The sequence below is a fragment of the Falco cherrug genome, chromosome 7 (genome assembly GCF_023634085.1).
Source record: "Falco cherrug isolate bFalChe1 chromosome 7, bFalChe1.pri, whole genome shotgun sequence".
In the NCBI taxonomy this organism is placed as follows: domain Eukaryota; kingdom Metazoa; phylum Chordata; class Aves; order Falconiformes; family Falconidae; genus Falco; species Falco cherrug.
This window is the reverse complement of record NC_073703.1, coordinates 8563676-8585681: the sequence shown is the minus strand read 5'-3', so window position 1 is coordinate 8585681 and position 22006 is coordinate 8563676.

Genomic DNA, 22006 nt, shown 5'->3' with positions numbered 1-22006 from the left:
CTAGATTTATCTATATAGATTGGATCAAACTCAAAGTTTGACTGCAGATGAAAGAGAAACTTCAAAACGAAGTCTGTCATTTATGCCCATTAGACAATGCATTCAGTTAATGATCTGCAACTTACATTAGCCTGGAAACAGCATTTTTAAGACTTAACTGTTGCATCTTTTTTCTTTTCATGTTATACTTTGACCTTTGTTTCCAGATTTTTTTTTTTTTCTTAAAACATTTTGGTCGGAAGGTGAAAATATTCCTTTTTTTTTTTTTAACTGAAGATAGTTCTAGTTTCTGCCTTTCCCGTTCCACCAACTTACGTGATTAAATATCTACTTTAGTCTAATAGTTAACTTGTAAAGAGCTTATTTGACTATGTGGCATCAGTAGAACCTAGATTTATTTACTATAAGATCTCTTTATTTCAAAATCTATATGCTGAATCAAGCTGTTAGAATCCTACAAAACTATTCAAAGGAATTTATGCCATTGATAAAATAATTAAAACCAACCAGTGTTGGAAAAACAGTAACACAGTGGAAAAAAAACAGGTTGGGTTTTACAGCCATCATCTGAAATTACTAATTCTATTCTTATGTATATTAAAAACTTGAGATCATGAGACTTCTAACTCTGCTGTTTCTTTTTTTGTTTTTAAAAAACCCAAGCAAACTCAGACAAAGCTATCCATCCCCCTCCCCCCTGCTGAACAGGACGGGCTAGTAGTTTTTATTCTTTAAAAAAAATCCTGATACTAGCCATTCTTTCATCTTGTGGGGAGATGTTTAAATTTAGAATAATTACAAGATAACAATAAGCAGCACTGAGCATCAATGACAAAATGCAGCTCAACTTGAAAGTTTTAATGCAGTTTTTCCCCTCTCATCAATGATATTAACCCTTCTGACTACTTCACTGAAGGTTCTTCCCAGATCATGATGTGAATGATAGATTATCAGAATATTAACAGTTTCTAGACGTGGATGAATGAACAATGAGTTCAAGTAGATATTTTTCATATACTAACGCAAACTTCAAGACTGTATTTCTTGCTGTATAGGATATAGGCCTTATGAGGAGCTAGGCAACAGATCTGTTAGAATAGCTACTAGCTGGTTGTAAAAAGAAAAGAAAGGTTACTGGCTTATCTCAGTCAAAATAATTAGACTTCCAAGTAAACTAGAATCAAGATAATTTCCTCTTTTAAAAAGTTGTTTCCTACCTTTGCTGGCCTGTTTCATCTGTTTCATTAAAGATGCAACTTTTACTGATGCTTCTGCTCATCCTATGTTTTCATCAGTGTGAAACCTAAAATGCTCTTTGCCTAAAGTGTAGGTTAATATAATAGCTACTTGAAGCAGAAAACCTCTGCAATGTGCCTATAGTTGTCTTTATTTGGGCCTGTGCAGCATTTTGTTTGTCCTCTAGCCTTTTACGGCAGCTGGACCCTGACCTTCAAGTTCTTAAAAAGAGGAGGGGGAAAAAAAGTATTCTTTTCAGATTCCAAGTTCCTCCCTTTTTACCCTCCCACTGACACTGTCCCATTCAATACTAGAGATAACTTTATTCATCTATACATCATTGTATCAAATTCAATAGGCAAACTGCTTCAACATGCTTCAGAGCTGGACAGGGCAGTAATGTCTTCATTTTTCCTTAATGCAATGAGTTTCTTATCGCAGTCCTTTCAAGCACAAAACAAACACTGTAACAAAAAATGATCTCCAAGTTTTTCCCACCCTGCTATTTCATCATGGGCTTATTTCTTTGTTTGATCTGTTAGTGGACAGCTACAGATATAAAGCTGTAAAATTGATTACATGCATACCTACATAACATGAGTTAAAAAGGAAATTTGGGGGGATCATTTATGATTACATACTGTATTGAGAAGATTTACTTTGGGCTCATACTAAGAGTGTGGAAGTAATTTGTTCTTGAATTGGCTATCATCCTTTAAACAGGATACCAAAATTCAGTCGCATCTAGAAAAGCTAGTAGAAATGTCACGTTAACTGCAAATCTAGCTGATCGCTATCTGGAAAAGATAGATCTTTTCCCCAACTATGTCACTGTGAATTTGATACACCCAATGTTACAAAACTTCCAATATGTCATTAATTGCCAGGCTTGACTTAAAGCTAATGCCACCAGCTCCATGGATGTTTGTACAGCTCTAGCAGCAAGGAGTCCAGCTTTCCCTAGTCCGTCTACTCTGAGTCCTGCTCACCTGCAGATGAGTTTAAGTGAAAGAACTGAATGCTTGTCCCAAGTGTTCATGATGTAGTGTGGTTTAAGCTCGCTAGCTGAGCTCCAGAAAAATGCTATGATCACACTGGTAAGGGGGATAGATCAGTATTTTAATGAATCACTTCAAAGGTTTTGTAGTGCCTTTTATTGTAGCATGAAATATTACATATTAAGATACCCAAGTCAAGCTCATGTCTCATTGACATCTTTGTCTTTTAAATGGAAAGTAAAGCTGGAGGGGAAGAAGTTGGTTAAAATACAGAACTTCTGAAGCGCTTAAACCAGCTAATGGTACTAGATCACTTTAGATTCTGAGGATGAAAAAGAAAAATAAAAAAAAAATCAGACTTACATCCCTGGCTGGGTGTTTTCCACTATAGGCCCTACATGTTTATGTAGAGGGTATTGCGAACGTTTGGAGGGATTTGGGAGTTTCAAAAGGAAGAAGTTTATACATTAGTGCTGCAAGTTGCAAAACACTGTTGATATTCAAATGTTTATTGTGTAAAATCTGGGATAAGCTTCAGCATGAGAGCTCCTTTAAGTGCCTACAACTATTGCTAATTCCCCTCAGCATTGAGGCTTGCACAAAGGCCTTAATCCAATTCCACTTTTTTTTTTTTTCAGAAAGCCTATGCTATTTTCTCTCACATAAACTAACAACACTATCCCATCACACTGCAGAATGGGTCAAAGAAAAAGGGCTCTGTGTTTATACTTCACCAACACTTTGTGTTTCTTGGCCAAGTATGGCAAGAAACTTTAAGTGGGTCCCCCAGGCCCCACGCCATCTTTAGAAAGAAAAATAAGCCTTCAGAGATTGAAAACAGACTATTTTAGGCACTAAAAAACCTATGAAATGTCAACTGTTCTTTCAGTCACTATCCCTGAAAAGAAATTGATCACTCAAGCCTCATTCTTCCAGTTCTGATTTAAATTATGAAACACAGGAATTGCTTTGATACAATAGTGTATTCTACCTTGCTTATAACAACACCCTTGGAGATATTCTTTTTCAGAGTGTCCTCAGATACTAATATTTGTGTGTGCATATTTTATTCTACTACCACATGAGAACTTACTCATCATAACAGCTTAAAGCAATAAGTTCCATCAGGGAAAATAAATTTTATAAGGTCTCTAGATTTACTTTTATGAAGTGCAAAAGAAACTGCCTTCCTTTACAAAGTGTATTTGTAAGCTTCATCCATAATCTGCCTTGTACAGGAGATCCCAGTCCAGCTCTAAGTGGTCAGGTATTCTCTGTATATAAACCTCCACTTATTTCTGATGATCCCAGCAGTGTTGTCAAGGTTTAAACCACAACAAAGACTGAGCTGCTTTGAGGATTGACCTTCCACTAGCAGGAGGGGAGAAGCTGGTCTGGTTTCCATCTGATCATGTATGAAATGCTGCAACAAAAGTTCTGCTGTAACTAGTGGGGATGCTAAAATGCCAGAGCATAAACCTGCCTTTAAAAAAAATACTTTTTTTTTAGTTCCAAACACGGATTAAAACTCCTTTTATCAGGGCTCCTTAATTTTTACTGTGAGAACCCAGCTGACATCCTATAGTGCCAGTTGTGCTAATTCAGACAGCATTGATTCCAGTCTGCAGAATAAGCTCATAGTTATATTGCCCCAGAAGGAGTCAGAAGAATTCAGCCTGGAAGGGAATCACTTACTGAAGCCTTCGACAAGCTGGAAGTTATTCTCCCTTCATGCTGACTTTGCTTTTGAAATGTGTGTTAGTGGCTGAGCCAATTTTTTGCTCCTCTGGGGTTACATTTATACACCAGCTACAGGAGTGGCTGCGGTACACTCAAATGAGGTTTGAACACTTTGTCAGGAATTATATGAAATAAGCTAACTTTTCCTGCGGGTTTCCCTCCCCTGAAGAGTTTTACTGTGTTGCAGGAGACTGTTTTCCCCCCAGCTCTGCGAGGGGTGGCCACCCGCCGGGGGCGGTGGGGAGGCAGGGGAAGGGACCCGCTGCCCCCGGTGGCCTTGCACTGCCACCTACAGCTGAGCGCTGCCCAGCCCTGCTCTCGCTTCCCTCGGGGCTGCTGGGAGCAGAACAGTAGAAGATTCCCACGTGTGGGATGAGCAGAGTCTCTAAAATTTGCTAAGGCCCACGTCCCGCATAGGAAGGATGCTGGAGCGGAGTATCTCAGCTTACGCGCAGGGTCCTCGCTGACTTACGTGACTGTAACCCGCTGCATCAGCAGAAATGCACGCTCCCGTGGTGGAGGGTGATGGTGGCTTCTTTGAGACACTTTTCTCATCAAATACTGAAAAAGCATGTTTTCATGTTTTTGAGGAAAGCTTATTTCCTACAGCACTGTTTCTGAAGTAGTTCGTGTATTTGCACGGGCTCTTCCCCACTGACAGGCTTTTAGCCTTTTGGATCGTATCATTCCTGTTACCGCTGATGGATTAACTGAGTGCTGAAATCACATTTTGAGGGTTTGGCTTGTTTTAAATGGCTTAAAAAACTATAGCTCAACACAAATAAGTGGGTTTTATATGTTTAGCTTAAAATTATATAACTGATACAAGGCTTAAGTGTTGCTTAAGTCCTGTTTAGTTTGACCTTTATGGCAGGGCACAGCCAAATTTTGTCCAGTGGAACTTGTCCATAAAAGGCATCTTTCTGGAGCATTCTCTTTATTTTTCATGAAGGATAAAACAAAAGAAATACCTGTACAAAAATACTAATGTTCTCCTGAGAAAGACATGCATTAAAATCCCAAATATTTCAGAAGAGGTACCAAAATTCTTCTTGAGATTTTTATTTTACTATACTACAGATGTTAAATGCATACACTTTATGTTCATAAACACATGGAGAAAAGTTCATCTTGCCCCATGAAAAAGAAATTCTGGGATGTTTTTTTAATAGGATCATCAAATGACTGAATCTTTTATAGTGAGAGATTAATTTCTTCTGCATTGTGCTGTGTGCAGTACTTATTGTGGAGAATTTGTAAAAGTTGATATTTTAGTTGACTGACAAGTCTTTCGATGTATTTAACAACTTTAATTATACTTGTCATTTTCAAAATGAGTGAAAAAATGTACAAAACCAACAGAAATATGTCAGTTGGTTATTAGTTACAGCGAAGTCTCTCTTTTATCTCTCTTCTCTCGGGTGGAAATCATCCTTTCTATTAAATGGGGAGCCAGTTCAAAAACTTGAGACCCATCACTGTCTTCAGGGTTTTTAATTACGCCTCTGCCTTTTTCTCTTCCTTTTGGATTGTCTCTGTGTTAGATGACTTCTGAGTTTTTAGATTTCCTCTTTGCCTTGCTGTCAGCACGTAGCGTCTTTCCTTTATCATGTCATACAATTCAGATCTCTGTTTGATTGTCTTGTTTTGGTGCCATACTCACTTGGCAAACGCAGCCCTTCTTTGTGAGGGGAAATGTGCCTTGTCATCACGAGAAAAGGAAGGGAGAAATGAGCAGTGGTACTGGGAGCAAGGAAGCAAACTGGAGAAAGTGTGCAGGAATTGGTGGGTGGGTTATTTGCTAGCTAAAAAATGAACCGCGGGCCCCTCTAGAACTTGTTAAAGTGAACATATTGCTATTTCATAAATTAACTTACTTTGAAAGCTGCATTTTCCTTTTCCCTCTATTTTTCTCCTGGTCTTTCTTGCATGTGCAGGTTCTTTCTATCATCAGTCCACTTAAAGGTTTCCTGGAAATGTAGATGTCTTAAAGGGTTTCCTTTTGGCTTGGCGTGGTGCTTGGAGGTTCCTTCTGTGAGCACTGGAGGTTTAGATCTAATATCAAAGGGTTTAAAGCTAATGATTTTAAGTATGGTTGAATTTTATTGCTCCTCTGGTGGGCTAAAACCTTCAGCAACTCTTTGACCTCTTCCCAGTCAATCCAATTCCATCTAATACTCTGTGACTAATATGGTGGATATTTAATCTACTTTGCTGCTGAAATTACTTTTAGAGCCACTTTTTTTCCTTAAATCTTCCTCTTTAGAGAAATTGCTGATCATAAGCTCTAAATATGTTGCACACTACCACATAGGTTTTTAAAGAAAAAGCTTTTCTTTTCATAAAAAGAAAATTAAAAGATGTAATTTCTTTTTATAACATAAATGAAATGAGGGGATATAATTATGTTATGAAAGTAAAAGCCAGGTTAAAATGAAAAATTGACAGAAACCTCTCTGATCATGCTGTTAATATAGATATAATGATGAATAGCCACACCTTAGCCAAATATTTCCTGTAATATAATTAAACTTTAGGAGCTTCCTTTAATTTTTTTCTTCAAAGACAGTATTTCTACCATCTAGGCAGTGTTTACTGAGTTAAAATTTTGAACATGGATCTTTTCCTACAAGTAGTACCAGGAAACTGTATTGAGTTTTGTTTGTACCATATTTTTTTCTTAAAAAGTGACCAAACTGAATAGTTGAGACCATAGTTACAAATTTGCCATAGTGCCTGAGATAGTTGGCTGCTTTTCCCTGTTTTCATCTCTTAAGTCATCCAGCTTGCAAGGATTCTGCACTCTGCAAACATGAGCAGAAGGGATTTGCTTATCTGATTTGTGTGAGGACCCACCAAATTGGGTCATGGATAATGATCTCTACATCCACAATCCTGTGCCTTATAATTTAGTCATGGGCATAGGCACATTGAATTCAATGGGCTTGAGTAATTTGAATTTAATGGACTTATTTATATGCCTGAAATTAAGCATTTAGGCAAATTTTTGCAGGATTGTGGCATTAACCTTTTCCATATGTAACCTCTTTAAGCGTGCCATCTAGCATTGTATCAACGTGAAGACCAAGAGTTTAAGTCTCAACTTTCTGTCTGAATCTAGAGCAGGCTGATGTAATAGCAAGGGTGATATGAAATGACATTTCTGGTCATAGTCTAACTACCAAGGAAGATGTACTTACTATACCAGTGAAAGCTGAAGGTTCCAGTGCAACGAGTGAAAGGGAAGAAGAATGTGAATTCCTTTCTTTATGGTGTTATGGACAGACATCATTGGTGCAATAACATGAGGCTAGATGAAGGGTGGAAGTGAGAACAAATCTAACTGTTTGAAAAGTGAGTCTCAAAGCAACCTGAGAGTTAGGAGTGATGGTGGAAACAGAGAAGATGAGCCCCCAAGCCAGGTAGTTTTAGCTGTGGTTTGATTGGTCTGTGAAAAGGAATGTGTGGTCTGCAGGGGCTAGAAATTAGACTTCGTGATTTAGCTCAGTTTTCCCATCTTTCTAAAAAACTTACGTCAAGGGATGAGATGCATTAAAGTAACAGTAATGGAAAGGATTCTGCTCCGCTACTCTTGCAAGTAAGCAAAGGACTTCAGTCTTCAGAGCTGTCCATATGGCAAATTTCACATGCACTAAAATTAAGAGAGGGGTGAGGTGACCCAACCCACATGTAATAAACATCCGTCCTGTTTTGGATGGAAGTGTGTGTTGAGGGAGTTGGCAGAGAACCTGGGGCGTTCTGTGATACAGCCTTTCTTAAACAGGGACCCTGGCTTACAGGAGCAGGAGGCAGGCTTGTGATGTCTTTAGAGCATATTCTGTATTGGGAATACCTGGGCTCTGTTCTGAGATCCATGGATTTCTTTGAGAAAAACTCCAAGTGATAGCATTTAGCTGCTGACATGAGTACTAGCTGCTACTGGAGACCATGCAGGTGTAACACAATCTTACTGTACAGGCCAAGAGGTAATGGTTGAAGTTGAGATGAAGACCATGAGATTATTGTGTGGGTCTTACTAGAAGACAAGCTACCCTATAGTCAGCTAAAGCCACAGCTCTGCTCTTCTGTCTGTAAAATGAGACTAATCATACATAATCATGACATCACTTTTTGGTGCTTAATACATTGCTATTCTAAGGGCGTTTAGCTCTTCAGGGATGCAGTAGAAGTACAGGGTTACTTTACCACCCTTTTTATATATGGTTGATGCCCTGGGCATAAATTGCATATAAAAATGCAAAAATACGTAGGTATGTTTATACCCCTCCTCTTTTTGTCTGCTAAATAGTACTGTAATTGATGGAACACAAATGATGTATTAAATTTCTTGAACACATGGATAAAATAAGCCAATATGAAAACCACCATGTGCAGTTAATTTATAGACAAATATATTTGGAGCAGGTACAAACAAAGGTGTAAAGTACTATGTTTTAACAGATTTTCACGCCATATGCATTTGCTTTTACTGCCTGGAAAAAAAAAATGATTGCACTAGATATCTTTTTTTAAAAAAGTATGTTAAAATACCTTTTGAAAATTGTCTTTGTTTAATTACAGGAATGCTACTCTTCATGGGTTATTAGTATGTTTAACTGTTTTAACTATTTTTAGATTATTTTAATATAGTAATTCTTTTTGCCGCTTAATTTCATTTAAGAAAGCAAATTCAGAACAAAACCCCCTGAACTTTGACATCCTTTCTTGTATTTATTGCATATCTTTGGAAATGACCTAATTTTAGCAATTCATATGAAAACAGTGGTCAGATCTCATCATTTCAAATTAAGTCTGACAGCTCAGAAGTTAAACCAGTTTAGCTTGTTTTAACAGCTACACTTCAGTGATTCTGGGTTATTAAACTCTTTGGGAAACCTTCCATAGTTTACTAGGGAAAGGAAATTTATACAGTGGAAAGAAGAAAACCATATGTAATTGCCAACATATACATAGTGACTCTGGTAATAACATCAGTTCATATCGATTGTTAGCATCCAGTTCAAAACTGTATGTATATATGCTTTTGTGTGAAGGAAAGATACGTTGGCGTGACGAACATCTTCCCCTAAAACTCCCATCAAGACAAATGTGAGTGGCTGTTCTGTAACTCATTTGGGAAGCTAAATTCAGTAAAGTGAGTTTTACCCACAGCACTACTTCTTCAGACAGAGCTCTATACTTGCACATGTATATTAAATCTGGTCAAACTTGTGATTAAATTTGAACATTAAGTTTGTCCACCACTTGGATCCCATGGTAAACCTGTGGAGGAAGATTCAGAGCGAAGGTTCATCCTACCTCCTGCCTCAGCTCCTATCTCATGCTATCTCCTTTGAATAGGCCATAGACATGTTCATTCAGTAGGATGTGATTTAGCTGTCAGGCTCATGACTGTTCAGAGAACAGAAAAGTGTCTTACTCACCAGGTAGAAACTATCAGATATTGCATCCACTTGGGCATAGCTACAAGCCAGCTCAAATCTCAAGCTGAAGCCCTTACGGGCAGGGTACAGAAGGAAGCAGCCCGCAGGCATGGTGGACTCAGAAAATAATTGTTTCTGAAACTGAAATCCTAGGAGGCTGGGATGAGGAGGGCAGAGCCTGAAATCAGATTTAATGTTTCATTAGGCTATAGAGACACTAATTCACTGAGCCCTTAGGATGGTGAGCTGAACAAGCAGTGGTGGTTCCACTGGCTTGACTTGCCATAGAGGGTCTAGACCTGCGGTGTGGAACAGCATGAAGTGGTTTGAAGTTTCTGTTGTAGCAACAGTCTTGTGCTGGGTACAGTGAGACATGCCTTGTTGCCACCCCATAGCTGACTCTTCTGTTTAGACTCAGGTAGCAACTCAACATGGCTTAAAGGCCCAGTCTGATATCTTCCTACAGCAATGTTTCTACACCAGGGTCAGGCTAACAAATCTTCTGTACGATCTATTTAGAATAAGGGCATTTTAGATGTCTTGCTACACAGCAGGTTTTCAAAACTTTGACTATTTCTTTTAAATCTTTTTGGAAACTATCTTAATTTTCCATATCAAGTAATTTGGTAATGACTAAATATCACTGCTACATATATTGCTAGTTGTCTCTCCTTACCTTTCCTTCTAACCTTGTTTACACATCCAAGAATTAAGAGCAAATTTTAGTCACAGCTGGTGATCTGCCATGCCTCTTACCTACTCTTGAAAATTTCTGAACGTAGTTCTGTTCTGTTCCCTTCTGTTTTGTTGATGTGTGTACTCTGCAGTAGTGGATCAAGACAGACTGAGTAAGGCACTTCTTCACAGAAATGCTGTTGACTGATTTCCTATTAACAACATGTTGAGAGCCATCACCCAGCTTTTAATCCCTTTAACATATGCACAATTGGTTTGAATAAAAATATCATGTAGTACTGATTGTGTCTGTGCATTATCAACAAAATGTGCAGCCTAAAATATCTGTGTCAAAACTGTTTGCCAAGGCTTATTTTCAGTATGTTCACTGGCTAGCATAAGGCCAGCATCCTTGCCCTGAAGGAGGTGTTTTAAGGGCTGGAAAAATATTTAGAAGTGACAATAACTGATAATATTGGCTGGTAGAAGATTAAGTAGGAACATATTTTGCTGAGCTTCACAGTCTAAGTCAATACCAGGGTTTCAAACAGATGCTTAGTTGTCTTTTCATTATCCCTCATGAGCTACTACTCTGTGTAAGACACTAATGCAGAGCAGTGACTTAGGTGCTGATAAGTAACTTCTGGTGAGGCTTGCTGTAATGGTGTTAAGAGTTGCTGTCCACTTGGTTCCTCTACCAGAAATTACTGACTGTGTAGTAAAGTCTGAGGACTGCAATGAATGCCTGATAATTAACTGATTTAGCACAAAATCCCCTGCTTGCTTGAAAACTGCCTTCGTTGACATAAATAATGAAGCTAGTAGACTCAGTGAAAAGCAGTGCAGATACAAACGTGTTTTCTCTTCTGCCTTTCTCTTGGGGCAGCTCTGGCGGAGGCAGTTGCTTCCACACCCACTGCAGCTGGATTCGCTAGGGCTGTGAACACCTTTATGCTATGAACAGGCAACTAAGCATGTTCATGGGCTAGAGCATGTTCAGAAAGCCCAAGGTCATGCATGACCCCTGTTGCACAGCACCAAATGATGCTTGCTCTCTTGTTCAGTCAAGGTAATCTAGGAACTAAATGACAGTAATTTCCATTAAAAAGCCCCCTAGAAGAAAAGCAGGAGTGTGTGTGAGCACGTGCTTTGAAAACTTTGCTTGATGGTACATTTTCTTTCTTTCTTTGATCTATCTGAAATAAATGGAATGCATTAGTGTTATTTAACTTTGCCTTGAACTGTCAAAAAATGGAACAAAGCTGACTGTAGTGTTTATTTTCAAAATCCTACTGCCAAGATTTTTTCTTCAAGGGAGAAGAACGAAGGAAGAACAAATCTCTTCTTTGCTGCCATGGTCATTATAATTTCAGTAAAATAATACTGTCCCAGTATTTGAAACTTTCTGTACAGGTGGGCAGTGTGAGTCTGATTACAAGAGATCATTCCAAGCAGTAGGAATATGTATAGGCTAATTATTAAGACAAGAGAGAAGAAAGGCAGTTTTAATGTACTTGCATATCAAGGGCTAGTGTTATTATGAAAGCTGCCTGGAAAACTACATATCATGATGATGAGCGTGGTTTTAATACTTAGGCAGATGTTGAGAACGTAGTGTAATCAAAGGGTGAATGCAGATAATTTCTAGGCTGTTTTGGGATTTAGACTGGCGAGGATAACTGGAGTAACGTTTTTAATTCCTAGTTAGCAAAAGGAGTAGCAGAAGGCTGTTGGCGAAAAGCTATGGAGAGGTACAGAGATACCAGTAGACCATGACATCCACTGTGGAATGATGTTTGCTCTGCAGAGGGTAAAATTCCAAGATTACATTGAATTCATTTGGAGAAAAGGAAGATAAGCATGTGGGAAAGACTGTGGCCTACAAAGAGATAAAGTGAAGCAGTCAGAATGTTTGTTGCATATATATCTGTATATGGAAATGTAACAAAGTAATGAAACTGCTTTACCTTAGAAACATTTTTACAAGCCCTGTGTTTGGTTTAAAAAGTGAAGGATCAAGTTTGTGAAAACATGATCAATCATTTTTCCTGTTTAAGCCTATGAGAGGACAATTTTCAAACTTAGAAAGATGACTCCTGGAGGTTTGTATTTGTGGGAGTTTCTCTTTTACAGCAGTATAAACTGATCGCCTGAGAAAAGTTAATGTAACTAGGCTCACAGTGTACTTCCAGGTTTAACATAGGCCTTCTGCTTAGAAAAATAAGTTGACACAGATTTCCTTTTCTCAGGCTTCAAATCCAGGTATATCTATTGCAGCTGATATCACTCTGTTCTCTTCTCCATTTGTGCATCCAGTACAGATTTAGATGGCATCTTTAATAAGGAAGTGGTGATTTTCTAATCCTTGTGGATAATCTCTTCCTCTGATTAAGGGTAAAGTGGCAGAATCTTGTGAGGAAGTTGATGTGTCATATTTGTTTGTATATACGTACTTTTGTCTGGGACTGACTAGTTGGCATCTGCTAGCCCCAAACTGACACAAGTGTCTTTGATATGTCTCTGTCTGTGGGTTTAGGTAGATACAGGGGTACGTGTGTAACAATATATGCATGGTCTCAGTGTACCACTGGATAAAAAGTATGTTTCAAAGGGATATAGTCATCCTATGCAACTGCACTTTGGCACACATCAGTCTGAGTTGGGAAACTGATTTTACAAAATTAAGCATACTTGAAATATATGTAAGAAAATATTGGAATTACCTGTCATTCAAACAAAAGGACTAGGCTTTTTTTTTTTTTTTTTTTTCCCCCCCCCCAATGACTATACTGTTAGGCTGGGAAAGGCTTTAAAAGAAAGTAATACCAGCAAGTCAGTGGGAAATGCTAATCTCTTCCAACACAGAAGCTAGTGCACTAGATAAAAACACAGGGATATAATCAAGGCACTATAACAGCATCATGATTATTTTCTTTGATAACACGATGGGTCTTTGCATGTAAATGTAAGCCCAAAATTGGACTATGCTAGTGAGACAGAGATAATGGCAATTAGAAAAAAAGGAGGTAAAGTGGTTTTGAGTGCCAAATTATGCCCTCTTGAGTCTGATCAAATGCCCAGTGTAACCAGTGCAGACATCCATTGGCTTTGGTAGGTACTGGAACAGGCTCTGTAATTCAGATTTTTTCCTGTTGGTTTGTGCGGTTTCTTTTATCAGACTACTGCCAGAATGACCTTGAGAATAACCTAAAGTAAAAGTCAAATTATACTTCTGACTTTTCTCCTGTTTTGTTTTTGGGTAAGATAAGGAAATCTGAAGGCTTAACTCACAAATCAGTAATAAGCAGGGGCAGAAGAAACCACACAAAATAGTCTTCTCCCAAAATGGGTAAAGAAAGAACACTTTTAAGAATCAAAAGCACAGTAAAACAAGATGTTTTCCCAGGAGCTGGAATCTGTACTCCTTTACACAGATGTAGATCAGAAATGGCATGTTGAACGATTTTGGTTCATACCTGTAGGAATGATGGAACAGTGCTGAAGTCACCTTTGCATGGTGTGAAGCCCACATGATTCTCTATCACTTTTTTGAACACGTTTTGTCCCAGAATTTTTCACCAAGGCAGACTTGGATGCTAGTGAGACCTCGTTTAAGAGTCCATAATACATTCCAAGTGGCTGATACCCCACTGTCCAGCAATATTGAGAAAAATACTGAACTTGAGCCCTTCCCTTCCTCAGATTCATACCTGTGGAGTGGAATTCGGCTTCTTGCCCTGTAGATTGATGGACTAGAATGAGTTTTATGTGATAAGCGACGTGGAATATGTAAGATCTCTGTGTGGGAAACTGGACCATACAGTTGTCTGTATTGTAGTAGTAGCTACGTAGTAGTGGTACATGTACTAACTAAAACTGCAATGGTGAGATTAAATGTCAAGTCTGCTGAAGAGCCTCCACAATCTGGGCAATCTGTTAAAGGACTGTACATAATGAATGTTGTCCCTCTTTGTAGCTGAACGCTTAAATCTCATTTTCACTCTCTGTTCTCTCAAACTGAGGTTGTCAAATTGGTGCCAAGTAAGACAAGTTTATAATATATATTATGTACCTTGGAAGTTGGTGGATGCTAGTTCCACTCAATTTAACTGTGTTGCTTTTGAGGACAATTTGTTCTGACCTGGAATATGAAGCCTGTATATGAATCAGCTGTTTTAAATATGTCAACAAAAGAACTTATATGAATTATTTTCTCTATTAATTCAAACAACTCCAAGGAGGTGGGTGGGAGAACATGGTTACACAAAACCAGTTAATGAGAATGTGTTCACCTACTGGTCGATTTCCCTTTGCCAGCTCGGCTGAAGAAATATCTTATGTTTAAATTACTTGACTTGGACCCAGGAGAGGTGGGATCCATTCTTGTGGTTCTTTTTCAGCCTTTCTATAAGACTTTGGACAGATCACCTCTCTTTTCTGAGTCTTATCCCCATTTTACACACCAGAAAAAACCCTGTAAGCATCTATTGATTATTAAGTTATTTTTTCAAAGTATTGGACCTGCAGGCTCAAGAAAGTGTGAAGTATTAATAAAGCAGAATGAGGTAATCATGCTGAATAACACATCTGAGAAAAATGTAGCCTTCTGTATCAAAGATGTGCTTTGATTTGTCATAATTTTGTCTATGCATGTGTATCCAGCACTTTTAATTTTAACTATACAAATTACCTATGTAGATTTTATTGATAAGAGCTCTGAAACACATGTGGCCACGCAACTCATGTAACATTCTTGTTCCTGACTGGATAAGCTAACTCTAAGTTTGAAGGAAATATGTTCTAATTTTCCTGGAAGAAGTAGAAGATTAGGAGAACTTTAAACTGTTACAGTTCTTTTTGAGTAGATTTTCTAGGAAAATTGCTCATAAGTTAATGAGTAAGGCGGCATTCATTTAATTTCTTTTGTACAAAGCAATTCTATATCATTTTATTTGACAGCTGTGAGGTTGTATACTACTTTGTTTTATCTGAAAGCTTTGGAGCTCTGGTAAAGTATTTAAATACTTAATTCAGAGTATGGACCAGAGAACTGTACTGGCAGGCAAAGGAGGCGAGCCCATATTCTATACTTCAATTTGGGCATGGGGAGTGTTTTATAAATGAATATGTTATGTTCACTAAGACACCATCCTCATAGAAATAATGATTAAAATGAGAAGCCTAACTTGTGTGAATTTACTACGCAAGATCTACCTGGGAAGTGCTTGGTATACCCTGCTATTAGAGAGGAAAGATCCCATCCATCTTAAAGCAAGAAAACAATAAAAAGTCATTAGTTGTGTTTTGTAACCTCTCAGGCATAATTAGAAGTTGTCTGAGAGTCACCTGTGCAGTATCATAAGCAGGTATGTTGCAGAGAATACAAATAAAAACCACGCAGCCTGGTCATGAATAGTTATGCCAATTCTGATTGTACTACAGTTTTCTGTTACATATCCTCTAAGGTACAGCAAAAAGTCTGCCATTTTAATGAATGTTTCTGGTGCGTAGAGAAAGATGATATAGTCAAGCATAGGTCATCTATAGCCCTTAGTATCAGCTGTAGCATACATGCCATTATATCATAATACCGTTTTATCCCTCGTGATCTTTGATCAGTGCTAATGATCAAAGTTTGCATAGCAGCCAAGAGAATCATGAGACAGTAGATATTTATAGCTTATGGCCAAATTCTGATTACTCTATAGCAGCTTTCCCAGTGTTCTGTAGTTCGATTGATGTCATTGGCATGCTTCAGCATTCAGAATATATCAAATAAATTTGCTATGCTTTGAACATGAAAGGGAAGTAAAACACTGATAATTTAAGAAACCAGAAAAGTGGAGGAGATAGGAGATGCACATTGCTGCATGTCCTTTGGCAACTAACACCATACAACGCTTAGCAATACAGTGCATGCATGCAAATTGCTAAGCAGCCTCTTTAATGCAAGGCTTTACTTCCACTGTAAGAGTGCTGCTATTCAAAGGGGCTGATAAATGAAATCTGAACTGCATATGCTGCAGTGGAGAGGAGGACAGGAGCAAGACACAGCTGTTTGGGGTGACTGCTTTACAAGCAGAAGCCTTTCAGTTCTATCAATCAGACAATGTGAAAGGCCCAAATCCAAAGACACCAGCATCCCACCCCCTTTGATCCCCATCGTAATAGTGTGCCAGTCACCGATGGAAACGCATTACAGAGTGAGAATGGTCCATTTTCTTCCTTCCCTTTCTGAGAGTCTGTATTTATCAGATTTAACTAGTTAATGATTCTACTCTTCTGTGCGCCATGAGGAACCCCTCTGCAGAGGTGACAATTGTTTATAGTCAGTGGGCAGTTAAAGTGTAAGCAATCTATGGGATCTGTAGAAGCCGTTTTGCAGGGCTGAGAGTCCTGCAAAGGGTTAAGCATTGACTCATTTCAAAATCAATGGCAAAATTATACGTACGTTTTCCTCATCAAGACAGTATTTGGTTGAGACCTGCGAGGCCGCGCCGTGGATATGCGGACAGCATATTGATTCTAGTGAAAGCGAACATTGTGGTGGCCTCGTGCTGAGGCTGTGACTGGGTTTAGGAAACGTGTGTTCTGTGCCTATCCCTACTGCAGCCTTTGTGTCTCTGTCAGCACCTTCTGCCAATAACAAGCCCGAGGCTGCCTACCAAATGAGGTTTCCCTACCTGTGAGTTTGCAAGCACAGTTGCAGCATGCCTTTGAGCTCACACGGCACCTTGTCTGCCGAAATAGGTAGTCATGTCACCACGTATGAAATACCTGTCAAGATGCTTAGGTGGACGGACTGTGAAGGGAGGTAAAGCATGCCATGCTCACGGGTATGCCAGAAGATGCTCGGAATGGTATAAACTATATGGTCTTAGGCCCCTTAGATTTTTGTGGTCTAAGCTTCCCATCTACAAAATGGGTGTTGCAAAATATTCCTTTTTCTGTTATGCCTATGTAAGCTTTTTTTGGATACCTGTATACACCTAGTAACTAGCCCAAGGGCTGTCATTCCAAGCTCTACAAAAATGAAAATAATCCTTCTGTGTGGAGAAGTGCTCATGAGACCCATCTGTCCATCTGTAAAAGCCACTGTTTCATTTTTTCGAGTGTGTAACGTCTTATTATCAGGCTTTCTTACTGATTTGCAAACATGAATGTTTGTAGGATAATAAAGAAATGGGCAGCACACTTGGGTGATCTCTTTTGCTTTTTTCTTTAAAAGCAATTTTCATGGCAGTGAGTACGATAACTATAGAGTTAAGCTATGTCATTAATTTCCATAGATGGTAGATGGAGAAGTTAAATTCTAGGCACCTGAGTGGATCATCAAACTCTTCTACCACATAATGACTCTAAATAATCATATTCATCATAATTAGTACCGTTAATAATGTTAAAAATAAACACTTGTACCTCAGACCATTAGTAATAGTAATCTTGCCATCGTCCATGAAAATTACTAGACCTGGTTATTTTTCACAGTGGGGCACATATCAGATAGATAATTAAAATATTAATTACATATATGATAGAGCTTTGACTATCTTTATTATATTACCATTGGCCTTATTATTATACTTCCAATATGTTACCTTGTATATATTGTGTTTAATAAAGTGTTAAAAAATGGCTTTGGGTTTCTGAGATCAATATATGTTAGAAAGAAAAATGTATATGAATCCAGAGGTAGGGAAGAAATGGGATTCAAACTGTGGTTAAATGAATTTCTGTCATTCAACCCTGTGCTAAGAGGTGACACAAAGCTGACACAAAGCTAATCCTAGTCATAAATCCCCAAAATAGAATTTAAGTGATACTTAGGTGATATTTAATGGTTATTTTTACCTTAGTAGATTAAATGAGAAGGATACTAGTTAGCTGAATGGGAGAGATGAGCTTTAGGAAAGAACAGTGTCTTCTAAAGTGTTTTGCTTTTTTAGGTACAAGTTTTTTCCGTTAACTTAAACAGTAGCTCTTCTGAGGTACCAGGGGCTAGTAGTGCTATTGCATGCCAAACTGAATTAATATAAGCAATGGGCAGGTGTAATGCGAGGATAAATAATGGTGACACAGCACACTTTATTAAAAATGATGGTGCATTTAAGATTGAAAAATCTTTTGTCAGGAGTTTATTTTTCAGTGGTGGTTAATTGTCCATTTATTCCTTACCTGTCTAATAGTTTTGCAAGATTTTTTTGCCATTATTTGCAAATTGTGTTGTAATTTTTCTGTGATAAGCTTATGTTTCAGTTTTTTTCAGATAAGGACATAATTACTCTAAAAGTAAATGCTTCAGAAGTAAAACACACATCCCAGTATGATGTTTGTATCCTTAACCTTCAAGGATTTTGAGAAGTTCTCCAAGACGCTGGTTATGCTGTCTGCCTCTGTTGCCTTACTTTGCAACATTCAGTGGATTTCTTGGTATCTTTTGGGGAAACTTTCAGGAACAGAAAACCTCTGGAGCCGAGGATAGTCATTGCCTCCCTTTCACTAGAGGAAAGGACAAGAACGCAATTTTTCTATTTTTAAAGGTGTTTTTGCAAAATTTTCAGTATTTTTTTACCGTTCCATTACTATGTTTTACAATTTACATTTATTAATACTTTAATATGTATTAATAATACAGTATGGCAAGAAATAGTTTTTAGAATTGACAGCAGTAGATAAAAAAGACTTCCATTCAGTTCAGCGCCCCCCCCCCCCCCCCCAGTATTTTGTTAAGGAACCTTTAATGTACATTTATCCCAGAACACCTCCACACCTTCTGAAGCTTAAAGGATAATTAAGTAATGAAGTTACTAAACTTTAGTTTAGAAAAGAAATAAACCCTCCGCCCCCACCAACTCCCAAACCAGGTTATACCTCTGAAGAAGGGGGAAGATGTTTTCTAAATATAAAACTGGATTGGATGGATAGCAGAGTTCTCTACAATTCCTATTAGTGTTGAGAAGCTTGTTCCACCGGTGTGGTATGAGTGAAAATATTTGCCTGGGAGCAACTGATGGCTGAACAATCTGGGCATTTTCATTTGCTTAATTCATAAATTGGAATTAAGGGAAAAACGAGGATCCCAGGCTTGCCTTCAACCCTGTGCGTGCATGCCTGCCACCCTAGCACTGATTCCAGGTTAAACTTCTCATATCCTGGTGACTGAGCAAAAAACAAGGGGGATGTGATCCCATTCTTGCTATGCTGCAGGGCACTGAGGCACCCACACTCGAAAGCGCAGTGTTTATTTTCCGATGGAGATGGCATTCAGGCAGCCAGCTTTCACCACCTGCCCATTAACATCTCTAATGTTCTAATATAGTGGAACTTCTTGTCCTCTGTCTCCTGAACAGTCAGATTCCCTACTCAGCCTGAGTCTCCTCTAATGTATAGCTTTGCACACATGGAAAGTAATTTCTTTCAGAAGTAGGCAGCAATAATAAAATCTTATCATCTGCTTCACACCAGATATTATGAGTGTGGTTGTAAATAAAACCTTATCACCTGCTTTAAACCTGATAGCATAAGCAGTGGTCGCACTAGGATTTCTTTTTGGTTCAACCCACTTTACTGGCTTTATTTAGCGAGACAGGCTATGGCTACTTTCGCCCTCAATACATCTGATATTTTACAAGGTTTTGGGGGAAGGATGCTTTGAATTCTAAATGCCTCTAGAGCACTTTTATTAGTGCAGGATATCTCCTCTGGTAAACCATTAACTGAGTCATAGTCAACGTAGTCAATGTAGGGTAGTCAAATGAGGACAGTCAATATAAGTCCAAGTGCCTGACTGTCCAGAAAGTAATAAAACTCTTTCAACAGATTGGGAAAACAGCTGACTAATACATTTTGCCAAAATGCTATTTTGGATGTTTCCTGTGCTATAGATTATTCTCAGACTAAAAATGCCTCGTGGATCTTTTCAGTACTATTACTAAGGCTTTTTACAATTTTTACATTTACCCAAGGCCACTCAGGTATGACATCCAGTGGCAGGGTTTCAAAGTTTAAGACACGAACAAGTTTTGTCATCAAATGGAATTTTCCTTGTAGAAATGAGATGTTCTCACTAAGTAGAAGATAATCTCTTCCAGATTTCAGAGCTGGCATGAATGAAGGCCTGGACTTTCCAGGAGGCGGCTGAACCTAATAAAACCTCTATGAAAAATTCAACTCTTCATTAGATCCTCCTTGTCACTAAGGCTTATTATAGCCGCTTACTTGGGATTAGCACAGACAGAATGTGTTTAATATGTTATTAAACTAGTTAGACTTACATTAATTTTGTCCCTATTTGTGTTAGTGTATTGGAGAAAAACCTGAGATGTTCTATATGTACATGATTTTGTTTTGCTTAAATAAGTTTGGTAGCAGATTTTTGTTATGATGTCTAAGGCATAATTTGGGATTTTAAAATTTAATGTAAAGATTATTACATAATTCCCATCTTCCCTGAAAAAAAGGAAACTTAATTTTACTGCATCCCTTGATACTCTGAGGTATAGCTGCTTAATACGGGAGTTTACTTGGATCATTTATTGATTCCTCACAAATGGTATTGTGGTAATGTGTAAGAATAGCAACAGCATATATTAAAACATCTTTATAATCAGAATAATAATGAAGAGCCTGTAGATATGAGAATCCCAAAGTTTTCCCAGTGCTTTAATAAGTACTGAGCTACCGTTACAATTCCTGAATTATTCAGAGCTATAATTTGGAGTCACAAGGCTTTAGTATGCTGTAGATGTAGCATTGAGGCTTCCCGGGTCATGGTAGATATTAAAAATTGTTATGGAGAGATCTAGATTGCTAATCACACAATGGCAGGAATGTTGTGTAGTGCCCTAGAATGACAAATAATTTAACAGAATCCAGCCGGTGCTAAGTCCCCTCTCTCCCATTCCCCAAAACACAGGATGTACAACAGTGCTTCTGTGAGAATAAAGGAGTGCAAAATGTCCTCAAGTGTACGTCTCAGGAATCCTATAAGCAATGGAATAAGAGCAGCAGAACATACATGGGGAAAAAAGAAAAAGTCTCCTCTTGGACTGGAATAACAGTAACTAACCACTACACTGAGGTTATAATTATAATTTAGTCACGAAAGTAGAGAAGTCAAGGTTTCAGAAGGAAAAAAAAATCTATTTACAGAAAAATATTATGCTTTTCATTTGATAGAAAAAGTAATTATTGCAAAGGGACCCATGGAAGATCTTGAAGACAGTCACCCTCCTTTTAATAAGTGCTTGTGGCAGCTAAGTGGGGATCAGGAGTATTCTTTATCAGGTTTGCATTCAAGTAGTACTAAATATATGCAGGTAGGAATTAAATAGTATCTGAGTTTAATTAAAATTATAAAAAAAAAAGGGGAGAAGAATGGTTGGTAGACTGCTCGACTGCATTTTAACCAGTAACCTCAGACCCTAATTAGAAATGCTTTTCATATCTCCTCCATGCAAGGGCTTAATCCGACGTGAGTCTGTGAGCGAGGGCTTGGGGGACCAGTGTTAATTCTGCATTCGATCTTGGTTTGTATGGAGGCAGGCAATGCTGATTGACCGAGTTGCAGCACAGATCCCATGACCTTGCTGGGATTTTCATGTGAGGTGTTAATTGAGAGGGTGGGTTAATCTTTGAGCATCATTGTCCCCACGCTGAGGACAAAGTTTGTGCTCTCTGTTTCCTTACTCAACAGTATATTTGATCTCTACCTCCTCCCCTTTATGACAGTTTAGCAAGCCTGCAGAAAATTTGCTCTTGATAAATTTATTGGTAGAGGATTATCTCTTGCTGGTTTTGTTTGATTTTTATGGTCTTGTTTGGGAGAAAGAGTGGTTAACTGGGATGAAAACCAAAATATCCTTCTCCCCGTTGTCCCCCCGCTTCAGTCCACTCCAATGAGACTATCATATC